Consider the following 17,817-nt stretch of genomic DNA (forward strand, 5'->3'; position numbering starts at 1 on the left):
AAATTTACTTTGAAATAATGATACTATCAGGAGTTGGAAAAATAATAGAGAAGGTCCATGCATCTGTTACCCAGTTTCCTCAGGGATGACATCTTACATAACTGTAGTTGGTATGTTATCAAACCCAGGAAGTTAGCATTGTGTGCCCACTGTCTTTTTGTCCCTAGTTTTCCTGATAACACGTTTAGTATTTCACATGAGTAAGTTCTCCCATTTCTGTTTTTTTCTTGGAAAGGGAACAAAGTATATTGCATAACATGATGTTCCAAAAATCTCCAAAATGCCAGTATCTCACAAACACACAAGGGTGATAATTCTGGTGGTAAATCTTTCAAATGTATATGTACTAGAGATTTGGTGCATAGATAACCAGCAAATAGGCAGTATGTTTCTGGCGTATCCTTCTCCAGAAAGAATCTTGTTCCTTGTTAACTGAGTTTGAAAAATAGGTACACATTATCATCTGAAATTAGGACACCCATGTTGCTGTGGATGAATATGTTCACTATGGTAATTTCTACTGTGAAGTCCCTGCTCAAGATCGCAGTTGGCTTGCTTTTTGTATTTTATTCCAATACTATTCTACTTTTTCTTTTCTAACTTACAACTGCCCTGTAAATGTTATTTGTATTGCTGTCAAGTATTTGGTACATGTCAGGTCTGTTCAATACTACGTGTTAGTGGATGGATCAAATGCACTTAAGGCTACACGCTTGCAAAAGAGACCTTGTAATGTGTCCTCTAAGTCTCTGTTCAGAAGGGGGAACTTAGCATTGAGCAAGATCTTACAAGCACGAGTCCATGGAGTTTTCAGTCTATCCCTTGAATTGAGAACACAAATTTCCAATTTATTTTTCACTCTGTTAAGTTTCTTTAAGAAATGGATATTGTTTTTTGATAGACTTGTAGGACAGAAATCAGAAAGGAACTTTTAAAATACTATTTATAAAATGTAAGAAATTCCTCTGCAAAGTTTGATAAGGGACAAATAATCAAATAATTCATCACATTCTTAATGAACTGAAGCCAAAATCTTCTAGGTGCATATACTTCTACCTTATGATTGTCTCAAGCCTCTTTTCATGTGTGACTTCAATTGAAGGTGGTGTCGATGATAACAGACTAGAGAGGAATAAGCCATTACAAAGATCTAGAAAGTGGATGACCTATTCCACTTGCACCTGTAATTATGTGTGGGTCTTTCTAATTAAAATATTAGAACTTGCCATTCGACAACACACTACTGAACAACATGAGCCACCAATGAATCACATTTCCATGGAACAGATGGTGATTCAGATTCTGGAGTGTTGCAGAATGCCCAAGAATAGGGCAACCCAGGAAACTTCAAATCTCAGTGATAGGAAGGATATTTAGATAAGTAGAATCATGGAGGGTTTTTTCTTCTTTTCTTCAAAGAAAGAAAGAGGCTATTAAATAGGATCAAGAATAAATTATTTTTAAAATATTTGTTTCATTCTAAACCTACTGGTCACCAAATCCTGAAAGATAATATTCCCCCTCTCTCTTCTCTCTCCTCTCTCTCTCTCCCTCTCTCTCTCTCTAATATTTAATTTGGAATCCTATGTGCTTTCATTTGTAATGGCTATTTCCTATAGAAAGAGAAGCTTGCAGTAATGAACTTCCATTAATTAGACCTGTGCACCCTTTGAGCTTCTAATACCAAAGCTAAGAAAGAGAACTCTTTGGGGGAGAATAGCTTTTTTGAGTTGACCTCAGTTGACTCTGTCTTTCTTTATTTGAAGGAATGTTTTAAAAGAATGCACTCTCAACTAGGATTTAGATGAAACAAGATTGGGGGGTAACTGTTTGTGCTGAGTGGTATTTGGGAGTTCCTAATCTTACTCTGTACTTTGGGGTATGTTAATTCTCCGTCATACAAATTTTGGTGGGTTTTTGTTTGTTTGTTTGCATCCTTTCTAAATAAGATCTTCATTCATAGATTTCTTCTAGTTTACATCTTAAACTGTTACAGTCTCTAATTTCATGCTTTGTCATCAGTCTAGTTGGTGTTTTCTACCATTTCTCTCATAATCAAGCTTTAGATTTAGAGTCAATTCAGTACAAATAAGGAGGATACTAAAAATTTCAGAGCTGCTGGCAAAAGAACATGATATGAGAGTACCTCAGTTGCATGCCTTTTGTATAGAAGTTTGTGCTTATAAACAGAGGCAATTAGGATGGTTATTGTAGTCAGTCAAGTAGAGAGACTTAACAGTACTTGAATTAACTAATGGCATCAGGTGCTTTCTGGACGAAGGGGCTTCACTTGTCTAAGGAACTTCCAGGATCTGTTTCTATAGTGACTAGATCTATCTTCTTCCTTGAATGATGCTCCCAGTTAGATTTCTTCTTTGGCGAAAATCAAAGGAAGAAAATTCCTATGCCAGAAAGAGAGAAGGCTGTGGTTGGAGGTGGGAATCAAATTTATGAGAATAAATAAATAAATCATGACTAGAGCACATGGTTAAAATCATGCTCGTGAATTCTGGCCCCAGCCTCTTTTTAACCAATTGTGCTTCGCTGAGACATCCCATTCTGCTAATCCTACTTTTCTGATAACTCCAGTAAATCCCAGGTCCATAGTTCTAGCAACAAATAGCCTGTCTACTGAGTCCCAGTGCCACCTTCCTGGCCATCAGAAGCTCACATGCCTTCACAACTCCAGTCAGTGTGCATAGGAGAGAACTCAGTGTGTCCTTCTGCAGATTGACTTGCTTACACCCTCTGTTGTTGTGGGTTCTCCCCATTTGGCCTAACATTATCCACGAAGGCTTTCTCTCTCTCGCCCATGGTTTCTACAACCCCAAGTCCTCTTACCTTCGATTCCTGCAGTTTCACATGAAATCCTTGCTCTACACACCCACTACCTTAGATCAGTTCCTGTCCTCATCATTTTCATGGACTCCAGCCGGTCACACTGCCCCTTCTCTGGGCCCCTTCCCATGCAAATTCTTCCTCTTCAACCAGATTCCCTGCTGAAATAGAAATGACTGCTTCACATGAAGCTTCCTTGATTAAAAAGTTGCATCTTTCAAGATTCAACTGAAACGTTTATGCTCCTGTAAACACTTATGAAATTTGCACAGGAATGAAAGGGAAAATGCTGGCATTTGATGGTAGCCAGATAGTGAACTAGTAAGTGTCTGGGATATCAGTGGCCCAGGTTCTTGATGAAAGTTCACCATGGAGGACCATCATGTTTAGATTTAGGGAAAGAGTTAGGACTGACAGCCATTCTACACCCCTCTCACAGAGCCAAGCCCGCTGGCACTGGGCTGTGTCCCCTGAAGCAGGGTTTTCTTGTACATCACATAGATGTAACACATGGACAAATGACAACCCTGGGGAATTCAGTGATCATGTCCTGTTTGCAGTTGAAGAAGCTGAACCTCAGAGGGGCCACGAACTTGTCCACACAAGTAGTACAGGATGAAAGTGGGACTGAGGCTGGGGTCTCTCAGAATCTCAAATTTACATTCTCTCTGCTACCCGTTGTCGGCTCTAAGGTTGAATTTTCTTCTTTATAACCTCAGTGTCCAAAGCACTGGGTAACCACTTCTATTGCTGTACTGTAATCTATACTGGTTTCTATTTCCACCTGGGAATCCTCCTTTCCAGGAGCTCTTGTGGGCCATCCAAGCCTTGGTCATCTGCCTCAGGATTCAGCGGGGATCCTGGTACTTTGTAGGTGTTAATAATTGTAGCCATAAGCGTGAAGCAAAGCCCCAGGCTGCAAGGTCGGTGCTCCTCCTTCCTTAGCACCCAGCATAAGTCTTGAACAAAACAAATCTCTGCTCAGCCACTCTGTTCTCCAGAGCTGTGGTAATTGATCAAGCCAACAACATGCATGCGGTTGGCAGAGATATCAGAGAATAAAGCAGAGTTCCAACAACACGGTCCTATATTGTACTATGACTCTGTGCTATTTGGTCATCTCCCCAGTTCCCATACCTTATAGCTCAATTATTAATTATGTTGTCTGATTTGACTGCCCTGTGAATTTTCAAACTGCTCTATTTGTTTTTTTCATAAAGTGGTTAAACTTTTATTATTTGAATTTTTTGTTAATTTTGTTTGAGTTATTATCTGCAAGTTTCCAGGCTCATTTTTTTACTTGATGTTTTCCTTTTTAAAAAAAAAAAAAAAAAAAAAAGAAATGATTATTTGCATAAAAATTATGAAGCTTTCCTGCTAAGAAAGGCTGTAGGCGCTGTTTATAGAGGGGAGAAATTCCCTCATCTATTTTAAATAGTTGTTCAGGACTTTATTTTTTCATTCAACAAATGATAAAATCATTATTTTAATGAAAACATGGCCCCCGCTAATGCCCATATTCTGCTTGAATCATCTTTTAACCCTTCAAAAAGGCGGAAAAATGCCTTCAGCTCAATCTTTGTGTTGTTTAAAAATGACTGGATTTTTTCACCCTTTGTAATCTTCCTTACATTGATGCAAAATGGGTTCTGTTCTTCTCTTTTTGTTGGCGCTGATGTGGTTTATCAAAGTGCTTCATTTTGCAGCTACCTCAAGGCTAAAAATATTGTAGCTCTCAATTCAGAGACGGCTGTTTTACAGAATGGTATAATGACCAATTTATGAGATAGGCAGTAGGAAGGAAAGGGGAAGGAAGACATAATTGTTTCATACCCTGGTTTTATTTTTTTCTCTTAGCATTCAAAATTAATAAAAACATGAATTATTATAAGCCAGATGCAGAAAGGCTCTCCGGCTAAACAAATCCATAGTTAATGGGGTTGGTATTGAGAGATGTGGCAGGGAATCAAGAAACTCTCTCTAATGAGATACGCTTATTTTTTATTACAGTTTTACTGTGGCCTCTTGATAAAATTTTCTACTCTTCAGGAAAAATGCAGCATGCTTATTTCAAAAACAGTGTGTCCATTCTCTATCCTTAATAAACCTATCTATTTGGGGGTCTAATGAATCTAAACTAGATTAAGCTTAACATAGAATATTTACAGGACTTCCCAGTCCAAGAAAATAGAACATTTAAATTCTATTGATAATTGTAAGTATCCTAATGTGTAATTGTTAGTCAATAAAGAACCTATCAAGAAGTCAGGCACGGTGGCACACACCTGTAATCCCAGCAATTTGGGAGGCTGAGGAAAGAAGATTGTAAGTTCAAAACCAGCCTCAGCAATCTAGTGAGACCCTCAGCAACTTAGAGAGACCCTGTCTCAAAATAAAAATGGCTGGAGATGTGGCTGAGTGGTTAAGCGTCCCTGGGTTCAATCCCTAGTAACAACAACAAAAAAAAAAAAATCAAGAAATGAATTTCTTGAAGTCGTAAAGTAAGAGAGGTATTGACTTAATTCTATTGTTTTGTTTTTTGTTTGATACGAGGGAGGGACCCAGGGGTGCTGCTCTACTATTGAACTGCATACCCAGCCCTTTTTATTTTGAGACACTCACTAAATTGCTGAGGCTGATCTCCAACTGTGATCCTCTTGCTTCAGCCTCCCCACTTGCTGGGATTAAAGGTGTGTGCCACCCCACCTGGCTGATTTATTCTGTTCTCATTCTTTGTTTTTCATAACAGGTGACTTCTAAATGTATGTAGATTTTACAGCTGACTTAGCATTTGGAAATTACATTTATTTGTATCAAAGCAACCACAGGCATGTTTCCTGATTGGTTTTATTATAGTCTCAGAGCCTTTGGTGTATTTTCCCCAGTATCATTAGCTGAATAGCAGTACCTAGCTCTGAGCAAGCTAGTTACTCCTCCAAGGTAGAACCACTCATTTTATAAATGAAAATGCATGTCAAGTGAATGAACCTACATCTGAAGCATTTCAGTCTTTGAAATGGGGGGATGGGGGTGGGGTTGTAGCTCAGTGGTAGAAGCACTTAGTTCTCTCTGCCTATTTTAGATACAATATTATGCAAGAGCACTCTTTTTTCTAACTTACAAATTTAAATATGGAATCTATAAATATAGCATATATGTTTAAAAGTTGACAAGCAACATATCAGTTTTCTTAAATAATTTTTATAGTTTTCCATTCTGGCAAAAATACTCTTAAAGAACAAGTCAGTGCTAAAGCTGGAGACATAGCTCAATGGTAGAGTGCTTAGCTAGCATGAGTAAGGCCTTGGGTTCAATCCTCAGTACCAAAACAAAGAAGAAATAAAGGAAGGAAGAAGGAGACAATCCTTTTTAGCAAAACTTAAAAGGAGTACACTTTCTGGAAAGAAAGAATGTCAAAAATACTTGTCTTTTAAAAAAGCACTGTCTCTGCCATCTACCATTCTGCTAGACAAATTACTGACTTAATATACATAATTCAGTATATTCAGTTTATTGTGCTCCAAATGACATTGGCAGTTATTAAATGAATTAAACATCAACAGTGTTTTTCCTCCTCATGCCATTTTGGTGGCTTGCTATGGGTCATTTTGTTCCATCCAAATAAGTGATGACCATTCAGATTCTTTGCCCCTTTATTAATTGGGTTGTTTGCCTTCTTATTGTTGAGCTGCAAGAGTTCTTTATATGTTTTAGATACTAAACTCTTATCAAATACAGTTTGCAAATATTTTACCCATTCTGTAGATTATCTTTTCTCTTTTTTAGTGGTATCCTTTTGACATGCAAATTTTTAAAATTTTTATGAAGTTAAGTTGATCAACTCTTTGTTTTGTTGCTATTGCTTTGGAATTATATAGAAGAAACCATTGCTTGATCTAAGGTCACAGAAATCCATGCCTCTATTTCCTCCTAACAGTTGTATAGTTTTAGCTATTCCAGTTAAGCCTTTGATTCATTTGGAGTTAATTTCTGTATATGGTGTGAGGTGTGGGGTCCAGCTTTATTCTTTTTCATCTGGATGTCCGTGTCCCAAAACTATTTGTTGAAAAAGTCTATTCTTTCCCCATTGAATGAGGTTTGCACTTTTGGCCAAATTCATTCATCCACAGGTTTCCTTACTTTCAAATCTATTCTTTGGATCTATGTGCCCATTCTTATTGTATTACCCTGCTATTTTGGTTACTGTAGCTTTGTAGTAAGTTTTGAAATCAGCAAATATGAGTCTGCTACGTTTGCCACCTTCTTTTTCAAGATTACTTTGACAAACAAGGGCATCTGGAACTTCTGTCTGAATTTTAAGGTATATTTTCTCCTCGCGTTGAGGAGAGCTAGGGATTATACTGGATCTGTAAATTAATTTTGGGAATATTGCTATTATAATTATTAATGAAGTGTAAACAGCACTGCAACTACCAGAACAGATATTCACTAGGATATCATTCTACCCTGGGCCCCCCATTCAGTAGAGTGAATATTTGGAAATAGCAGGAGAATTGACATAGCACACTGTCATCTTTTACTCCAAGTTTTAGTGAGATTCCAGAGAATCTCCTTGTGAACTTCTTTTTAAACTGTGAGGACTGTGGCACCTCAATAGTTTTTGTCTATTTTGTTCCAATCCCTTATGTGCGTGTGCGTGTGTGTGTGTGTGTGAGAGAGAGAGAGAGAGAGAGAGAGAGAGAGAGAGAGAGAGAGAGAGACTCTACCAGGTGGACAAAGCCAGAGGCAGGGTCTCCCACACCCACTTCTGCTGATCTTGTGATGATACAGTGCCATTCTAAAGTTATTTTCTCAACTCACCAACTCTTAATGTGTGGCCCTGTAATTTGAAACAAAATCAAATTAGAAACCATAGCAAAAATGACTGGGGAGGGAAGTCAGACCACGGTAGTGGCTGCATCCTGGCATGGAACCCTACAGCAGATGTGTCCTGATTTTTTGTAGAGTCTTGGGAACAACCAATGATTTTGGATGGTAGCGAGGGCTGGTTACTCTATTTTTCACAAGCAGCTGCCTTCAAGGTTCATTAAAAAAAAGAGAGAGAGAAGAGTAGTGATGTTTACCTCCTGAATGTGGAGATGAATCCAAATTGAGATCAATTTTAAAATATGTTTCCACAAAGACTTAACTGGGAATGAGATGAATTTGTTTTCATGTGAAATAGAATTTGGAAGGAATGTTAATTTGCCTCTTGCTGTTAAGCTTAGAAACAGATTTTGCAATGGATTCTCCAAGTAAGCCCCATTATTCTTTGTAACAGTTCTTCTGTCACATACATTATAGGCTGCCTTAGAAAGTAAACCATAAAAGGTGAGGTGTAACATCTCATAAAAATCATAGATCAATATATTTGCCTATTCCAAATTATTATTCCTTGAGACCTGGCCCAAGGAATGTTGACTTGGTATGCATTAAAAAAAAAAAAAAAAACTATTCATAGAGCCTTTTGGGTTTGGAGCATGAAACAAGTGGTCAGAGGGTCAAAGCTAGGCAGTTGACAGGTGCATTGACCTAAGGCAGTAGATTTTAAATGGCCTATTTAATCTGTTTACCCAAATTATTATTCTTGTGCATGTACTCATAAAAGCATGAGTTAAATCTTATTTCTTTGAAACAGCAATTGCAAGCTGCCTGTATTGTCTCATACTTGTCTCTACTTTTGGTTTGGGTGGCATTTAGATGAATCTGTTTGTCCTGTCCTTGAGAGCAGATAGTGGTATGTCTGTGCCTTTACCTTCTTTATAGCATGGACCTTGTCCTCAGGCCAGTGCAGAGCAGAAACAAGCTTGTCTTCTGGAAGGAAAGAGGGGAAGCTGCAGGTTTCATACCCTCAGAAGCAATAGTCAGAGCCAACCCGGCCTTGAAAACGGCTAAGTTCTTCTCTTTTAGAATCTGTAACAGTGAAGTGAAGCTCTGAGGCTATAACAAGTGCCTTTTGAAGTTTTGCCAAGTTACAGAGGAACTTCCTGGGGCATGAGGGGTAGAGAGCGGTAAAAGTAAGGAACGTGACATATTAATATGGTTATACTTATTAGCAATGCTCACTGTTTTTATTTAGGAAACTCTAAAAGCAAACCAAATTTCATATTCTGAGAACTATGGGGGTTTTTTTGGCGGGGGTGAGGTGGGGAGTATTTGTTGTTTGGAATTGTGAATGAGGTAATGTTTTTTAAAGTTCTCCCTTCATTTTATTGATGAGTATTGAGTCTTGAAAAGAATTTAATTTGGTTTCCTCTCAAGTTGTAGTTAGTATCTTTGGCAGGAAAGTTGCCACATATACTTGTTACAGTGTGACATACACTGAAAGAAAAATGCTGGGTATCTACCTGGGCATGAAAACATTAATTATTTGTAATGTAACTTTTTTTTTGCGGGGGGGGGGCAGTACTGGGGATTGAACCCAGGGCCTCATCCCCAGTCCCCAATGTGACTTTTCTTAAAGCAGAACTTTTTTTTATTCCTAATGACAAATGACATGTAAGTCATTTGTCACTTGTAAGTTTCCAAAGATACTAATTAATAGTTCTACAGAATTTCTATATGAAAACTTTAATTTTAATAGTTATAATAAAGTATTTGAGACAGGAGGAACACAAGTTCAAGGCCAGCCTCAGCAACTAAGTGAGGTCCTAGGCAATTTAGTGAGACCGTGTCTCAAAATAAAATATAAAAAGAGTTAGGAATGTAGCTCAGTGACAGAAGCATCCCTGGATTCAATCCTTAGTACCAAAAAAAAAAAAAGGAGAGGTGGTAGGGGGAGAAAGAGAAGAAGAAGAAGAGGAGGAGGAGGAGGAGGTATCAAGGTATCAAAAGTATATACACAGTGCCTCCATTGGCTGTAGATTCTAAAATCAGAATGACAAGAAGGTTAGAATGTTCCCTCTTAGGGAAGACATGCAAATGCGTGACATTTTCCACATCTCTCAATTCCATCTCTATGAACCACTAGAGTAGTGAATTCATAGAACAGAGAGTAGAATGGTAGTTGCCAGGGGCTGGGAAGAGGAGGGAATATAGAATTAGTGCCTCATGGTTATGGAATTTTCGTTTCAGAAGAAAGAAGATTTCAGTTGGGAAGATAGATGGTGGGAGGGACTGCATAGCAGTGTCATGTCCATGCCTTTGAGTTGAACACTTAGTGGTTAAAATAGAAGCCGGTGGTGTACCTTGGTGGTAGAGCATGTGTTTAGCATAGGCAAGTCCCTACATTGGGTCCTCAGAACCAAATAGATAAATAAATAAACAATAAAGTTAAAACAGTAAAATTTATATTATGAACATTTTACCATGATACACAATGTGTGTGTATATGTGTGTGTGTGTGTGTGTTCATATTATTTGCCATTGTGAATAGCAAGAAGATTGGAAAATTAGTCAAGGATATAAGATCTTCAATAAATATTTATTAAGGACCTCCCATGTTACAGATTCTGTGCTAAGCTCCAGATATGTCACAGCTATAGGGCACAATCTTTCTTAGAGAGCTTAAGGTAGTTTAGAATTTGCTTGGAAAGACTTCAGATAAACAGTTGAGAAAGAGGCTGCCCCATTAGATCAGGGGGTGTTGACTGCTGGATCTGGTGGCATTAAGTCTGAAGAGGGAATCTTAGTTTTCCACTAGTTCAGCCATCGTCATTTCATAGCTCAGTGAAATGACTAAGGTCAGACATCTGGTTAATAAGACCAGAGATTGAATATGTTCTAGTGTTTCTGTATCTAAAGGTATTTGCTTACTTCTTGTGCCAAGTTAAACAAAACTGGGATTAAGGAACTATACGTATTTAGTTTCTGCATCTTTTCATTGAAAATGTCACGGGTGGAAGAAATGTGCCTCTTTAAGCATTGGTGATGCTGCTCAAACTCAAGACTTAACACCTTGGATATGCAAGTCAAGGTGTTTGAGAAGGACATAAATATCAGTTACTTCTATGTTTTGCAGGATTTTGTATTATATTAATATTCTTTATTGCCAAAACATGATAGCAAACATTCCTTCTTCCATGTGATTAGTGCAGGATAAGTAGGGTTTTTTTAGCCAGCTTTTTTGCTGCTGTGACCAAAAAGACCTGAAAAGAACTATTAGAGGAGGAAAAGTTTATTTGGGGGCTCAGGGTTTCAGAGGTCCTCGTCCACAGATGTCTGGCTCCATTCCGTGGGGCTTGGGGTGAGGCAGAACATCAATGGTGGAAGAGTGTGTCAGAGAGAAGCTGCTCAGATCATCACACCAGGAAGCACACAGAGAGACTTCCCTCGCCACAGACAAAATACATGTCCCAAAAGGCATGCTCTCAGTGACCCGCCTCCTACAGCCACACTGTACCTAACTTCAGTTAATCCCTACCAGGGGGTTAATGTACTGATCCAGTTAAGGCTCTCATAACCCAATCATTTCACCTCTGAAGCCTCTTGCCTTGTCTCATGCATGAGTTTTTGGGAACACCTAATATCTAAACCATAAAGACAAGCCAAACATTCTGGGAAGAAATGAGGCAACAACCCTCAGCCATAACTTCGTCATTTGCAAGGGATCAGGCATAAAGGGTTTAGCTATGAATGTTTGTGACCTGAATCCATTGGCAGATGGCAGGTTGGTGGCATGATGCTGCCAGTCATTAAGCCATACACACGATGAGGTTGTCTCTCAAGCCAACCCAGGGAATATTCTCATGTTTGTGGACACACAGTTTATTCACTGCCACTCAATGTATTTAGAAAAGGGAATAGAAGAGAGAGTAAAAATACTTCAGTGAAAGACTTTGTGTATATTTTTCTAAGTTTATATTATTACTCTCATCTTCTTTTTGATCACACACAGACTTTGCCCTTTTTTAACCCCCTCAAATCTCACTTGATTCTGAAAATAACCCTGGACAGGTAAAGCACCTAGTTTTGCCCTTTATTCTTCTTCATGAATCTGATTTCCCAAGTAAGCTAATGTTATATCCATGGCCCTGGATGCATTTATTTATGCTCTCCCATGTGCCTGAAATGTCCATCCCCAGTCTTGACCCATGAGATTTTACTTCATCTTTCAAAACCCTAACTTTCATGTCACCACCCACTTTACTTGTATTTAGGATTTTTTGGTGCTGGGGATCAGAGCCTCATACATGCTAGGCAAACACTCTACCACTGAGCTACAACCCCGACTCAACTTCCCCTTTAAAATAATGCAAAATATACAATTCATATATTGCATGTGTGAAGTACTACTTTGATACACACGTCAACTAATTGCCACTAGTGGTAAGTTCTTCTAGAGTACAAGTCAAATCTCATGGCATTTGTATCTCCTGGAAAAGGTATCACAAATATTGGTGCCCAAGGAATAATTCAGAGGAATGGTTCTTCAAGTGTGGTCCTTGGACCAGCAGCCTCAGCATCATCTAGGAGCTTATTAAAAATACACATCCTCTGGTTCTGCCCCCAGAATGTGAAATCTCAAGGTCCCAAGCATTTAGGATAAAGAATACTAAACCTGTATTTCTTTAAAAAAAATGCCCAAGAATTTCTAAAATCTATTTTGACTGACATCACCTACCCCAATAAATAGAAGAAGTTGTGCCTTTGTTCCTCTATGATCACCTGCCACTTATATTATCTTTTTCTGTAAATGTGTGCTGTGGAATTTTGAATTAATTGACTATCTCAATTCATTTGGGTTTTCACCTTAAATATGTTTTTGGCACATGATTTGTCTTCTAGATTTAAAAATAATAGTGTAGGACTGAGGTTGTGGCTCAGCGGTAGAGCACTCGCCTGGCATGTGCAAGGCCCTGGGTTGGATCCTCAGCACCACATAAAAATAAATAAATAAATAAAGGGGAAAAAAAGAAAGAAATAATAGTGTAGATAAATTGAATTGGCTTATTGGGGAGCCATAGATCTTCACCTATTTTTTTGTGAGTTCATTATCTCTGTGTATACCACAGTCACTTGGACAGCTTGTTAATACATGGAATATGAATTAAATGTCTCCCAAAGGCCCATGTGTTAAAAGCTAGGTACCCAGACTGTGGTGCTACTGAGAGGTGTTGGAAGCAGTGGGGCTTAGTTGAAGGAAGGTCCCTGGGTGTGTTCCCTTAGAGGGGATATTGGGCCCCTGGCCCTTTCCCTCTTTTCTCTCTCTCTCTCTCTCTCTCTCTCTCTCTCTCTCTCTCTCTTCCTGCCTGCCATGAGATAAGCAGCTCCTCTGCCACAAGATCCTACCATGATGCACTATGAGCCAAAATAAAATAAATAAAATAACTGTGAGCCAAAATAAATCTTTCTTCCTTTTAAGTTGATTTATCTCAGGTGATGTGCCATGGTGATGGAAAGCTAACACATTCATCCCTAGTGTTGTTGATTTCACAGTTCTAAACCCTATTTTAACTGACATCTCCTACCCTAATAAATAGAACAGGAAGATAGTTACTTCCTTTTTACAGGATTATATAGAAATTGCATGCTCTAAGGGTTACGATGGAGTATAGTCCCTGCAGGAAAGAAACAGATTAACACATTCACGGATCATTTAGGCTGATGACTTCAACCAACTTCCACATAAGTTTCTAGAAATTTAGTATTTCTAGTCAACGTTGCATACTGTAATTTCTCTAAAATCTTAAGGATATTGGGAGAGATAGAGATAGAGATAGAAAGAAACACTAAAACGGGAGTCTGTGAAGAACCAGGGTCTGTAGCCCATCATTTGTTCTTTCTTGGTAGTCACTTTAAAGGTCACAATGCTCATGAAAAAAATAAACAGGACTAAAGAGTATGCAGTGACAAGCAGAAGTGCCTGTGCACCTGTAGGAACGTGGTGCTAAATTAGGAAGGACTGCACATTCAATTTATCAGGAAGAGTTACACAGTCCCCCATAAACTGACCAATGGAAAAACGAACATGTCCACCTATGCTTGTCCTGAGAAGGTATGAAGACTTTTTAAGATTGCCAATGTGATCATTCAAAACTGTGTTTGGATTTGTATTATTCAGCCATGAGAAGTTGAGATTTTGGAACCTTTGCCTAGACTTTACTGGTTGATCATCTCTAATCCAAAAGTCTGACACCAAAATGTTCTGGAAGTTTCAGATCATTTCAGATATTCAGATTAGAAATATTCTTAATCAATCAGTATTGAAAACACGCAGAGCATACCAATGCAGTTTAAGTGTTTTGAGGATATTAATAAGAACAGGAATAGTCCCACAATTTCTGCTAAGAATCAATCTGGACAGTTTCCAATCTGCTCTTGGCAATGTCGGTGACCATGACAAAAGAGGGGTGGGGGGTGGGAGCTGTTTCAAGAAAAGGAGAAAATAGGTGGAGCTTAAGGGAAGGGTGTTTGTCACCCAGTAGTAAGGCTTTGTCAGAAAGCAGACTATGTCCTTGCTTCATTTCTCTCCCTCCTTTTGGCAGAAAACCAACATCTTAACTGTTGAGTGCTTGTTTCCATCTTAAGTGAGAAGGTTTCCTGTACCAAAAGTGTGAAGTACTTCCTTCAGGTATAGGTTAGAAATTAAGGTGAGACTAACTGTGGATTTCTAAAACAGTCATTAAGGGAGCGGGAGCTGGATGGCCTAATTGTGCTGTCTTGATAAACGTGACATCCAGCTGTAATTCAGACAGGGTATGAAAATGTGAGGGAGCCTTTGCTCCCTGGATCTCTTTGCTGTGAAAGGAAGAGCTGGCTTCTTTCTCACATTCAGCATGGACCTGCTTCTGCTGTGCAGCCAAGAGCTTTTCCAGGGAACATGAAAGTGGAGTGGTACCCTCACTGTTTTCAGATTAAGGCTCCTGAGTGATTAAGTGGCTTGATCAGAATCAGAGCCTGAACGTTCTAAAAATGGTTGAGACTCAAGGGCCCCCTTGTGTTTTGCCAAAGCTCTTCAGAAGTCAAAATAGGTCTTTTAAATACCTGGGGCATGAAAATATCAGATGCTTTTCCTTTAAAAAGAAAAATCAGTTATGTGAGAGCAGAATTGGGGGCCCTCAATGGAAGTATGAGTCTGGATGCTCAGATATGGTGTCCTTTATCTGGAACCCACCACGAGCAGGGCTGGTGCTGTTGACTCTCTGGCTCCAGTTGTTCCTAGAGCATTCTTTCCTGCCTTATGTGGTCTCTGCATTTTTTGTGCATTTTTTTTTTCACTCCATAGACAGATGAATAGCTGATAATTGTATTTTCAGCTTGGTTGCTGTAGGACCTGGATGTGAAAAGCTCATTTAGAATTCTATGAAAAAAATTCACTCTCTATGGAAATTGTTATCCTGGAAGTTATTGTTGTATGTACCAGGAGCCAAGGAAAGTGGAATAGTTTGGAGGAATGCTTGTTAGAAACACAAATTCTTGGGCCCCACCTCCACACTACAAAGATCTGCATTTTTCTTCTCTCTCCAAGTGATTCTTCAACATTCAGATTTTTAAAACTCATGTTTATATGCAATAGCAAAAACAGAAAGATTCTTAGAAACTTAGAACCTATTTATATTTCTCTTGAACATGGAAGAAGAGCAAACACTGAAAATTGGTACATCTTGGTAAATTAGCTGTGTGAATTTCTAGCACTGACTTTTGATGTTTCAACTTATGACTTATTAAGTTCACGATAGTGCTAACTCCATACACATTCAGTGGAAACCTATTTTGAATTTGGAACTTTCTGTCGTTGGTGTGGGCATTTTACTTAAAGAAATTATCCATGGAGCCTCTCTTCAAATCCAGTGATATTATTTTAATGTGAATGAAAGGATAAAGTGACAAGACACCTGGAGTTGTCAACGTTGAAAATGACAAATGGTGAAAGCTTAATCTTGGATGGTTGTCAGACGGCCTTGTGGTTAAGTCAAGAACTATGTGTCATTTTAGAGAATGGCTAAAAAATTACCCAGAAAAAATAAGCTGCGTACCAACTCCAGTTGCCAGTCCTGAGAGGCAACTGTGTTTGCAATTCTGTATGTATTTTGCGGGGTGTACAGGAGTGCAAATTAAACTCCATTGCTTCTTAAATTGTCTTTTAGTGAATCCGAGTACAAATCATATGCCATCTCTTTTGTCCTGCAAGGCAAATCGACTACACAATTGGAAATGTTCCAGACACGTGGGGAAGTTGTCATTTAGATTTTTCCCTCCACTTGTAGTGAAACAAGATAGCAGAGGAAAGCACTTGGAATGGTTTGGGGAAAGATCCTAAAATGTAAAGAAGAAGAAAAACTCCAGGTTTCAAGTATGTTTTCAAATCCTAAAATGAGGATTTGAAATAGAAATAGAATCTGAAATGGATCATCACATCTGAAATAGAGCATGGCCCTGTCATCTCCATAAAGGAGAAGCTCGAGAAATTCCTTGCATGTCCCGCGGGAACAAAGTGATTTACTCCACTCTGATCCTTTCCAGCTGTAACCTTTTCAAAATGGAATAGAAGAAGAAAGAAAACAGAATCCCTCAAAAAAAGCCAATTTGACCTTTGTGCTTTCTTTCCTCTGGGCATGACTAGATGGGTGGATTAGTGGGTTAGGGTGGTACCATGGTCCTTGAGTTGTTCCTTCCAAAACTCATATGGAGACTTAGTCCTCAGATTTATCTATAAATGGCATTTGGAGGCAGGGCCTTTGGGAGGTCATGGGGTCGGGCCTTCATGGTGATATTGTGACTTTCTAAGAAGAGGGAAACCTGAGCTGGCATGCTTGTTCTGTCTCACAAGTGAGGCCCCCTCTGCTGTGTCATGATCCATCAGGAAGGCCCTGGCCTGATGTGGGAGCCTTGCTCTTGCCTTTCCAGAATCATGAACTAAATAAATCTCTCCTTTTTAAAAAATTATTCAGTCTGTGGTATTTAGTTATTCTATAGACTGAATGGCTTAAATTACAGAAATTGAATTTCCCACAGTGGTGGAGGTTGGAAATTCAAGAGCAAAGTGCCAGCCAGCAGCTTGGTTCTGGGGAGGCCTCTCTCTTTCATTTACAAATGTCCACTTTGTTTTATCTTCACAAGGCCTTTTTTAAAAAAAAAAAAAAATTTTTTTTAGTTGTATATGGACACAATGCCTTCATACATTTTTACGTGGTGCTAAGGATTGAACCCAGTGCCTCACACATACTAGGCAAGCGCTCTACCACTGAACTACAGCAGCAACCCCACACAAGTCCTTTCTTAAAGTGAAAGATCTCTGGTGTCTCCTCCCCTTCTTATAAGAACAGCTGTCCTTCTAGATTATGGTCCCACTCTTATGACCTCCTTTAATATCAATTACCTCCTTAGAGGCCCTATCTCCAAATAAAGTCACTTTAACGTATGAACTTGGGGAAGATACACTTCTGCCCATGACAGTTGACTAAATCCTGCATTCAGTAGATGCAGTCTACCTCCCCTTCCTCGTTCCTCAACCATTATCTATTTATTGCACATGAGTTTTATATTCAAAAATAAAAAATCAGGGGAGACCATAAAAGGTACTTTTCTTGTCTTGCTTCTATACCCTAAGCCATTGGAGCCAGGTAACATGGCTTGAATGTCCCCTCCAAAATTCATGTTGAAATTTAATTGCGATCATGGTTTTAAGAGATGAACAAGTCCTGAGGGAGCCTTAGGATCACAGGAGAGGGCCCTAGTGCACTCCTGATGAAAGGATGGGTTCTATCTGGTTTCTCTTCTCATCTCACACGTGCGCCCTTGCATTTGGCCATGTTACAGCGCAGCACAGAGGCCCTTGCCAGATGCCTGCACCATGGCAGTTGGCCTTCCCAGCCCCCAGCACTCTGCGCCAAATAAATCTCGATTCTTTATAAATTACCCAGTCTCCATATTCTGTTATGGCAGTGCAAAATGGACTAAAACACCAGGTTTGCCTTTGGCAGCCTTTATGAGCTTCACATCCAAGAGCGTTTACTTGGCATGGAAGGGTCTGACCGATTTTTAAAACGTCTTTTAAGCTAATGTACCTACCCTCTTCTCTTTGTCTCTGAATGACTG

At 39.1% G+C, this 17,817-nt stretch overlaps 1 protein-coding gene across 6 annotated transcripts in view; it reads left to right on the top strand.

Moving 5' to 3' along the window:
- The window catches only part of App (amyloid beta precursor protein), a 239,114-nt gene that overhangs the window by 181,089 nt on the left and 40,208 nt on the right, over window positions 1-17,817 (top strand). The window lies entirely within an intron of this gene.

This window comes from Marmota flaviventris, chromosome 8, assembly GCF_047511675.1.
Source record: "Marmota flaviventris isolate mMarFla1 chromosome 8, mMarFla1.hap1, whole genome shotgun sequence".
Classification (NCBI taxonomy): domain Eukaryota; kingdom Metazoa; phylum Chordata; class Mammalia; order Rodentia; family Sciuridae; genus Marmota; species Marmota flaviventris.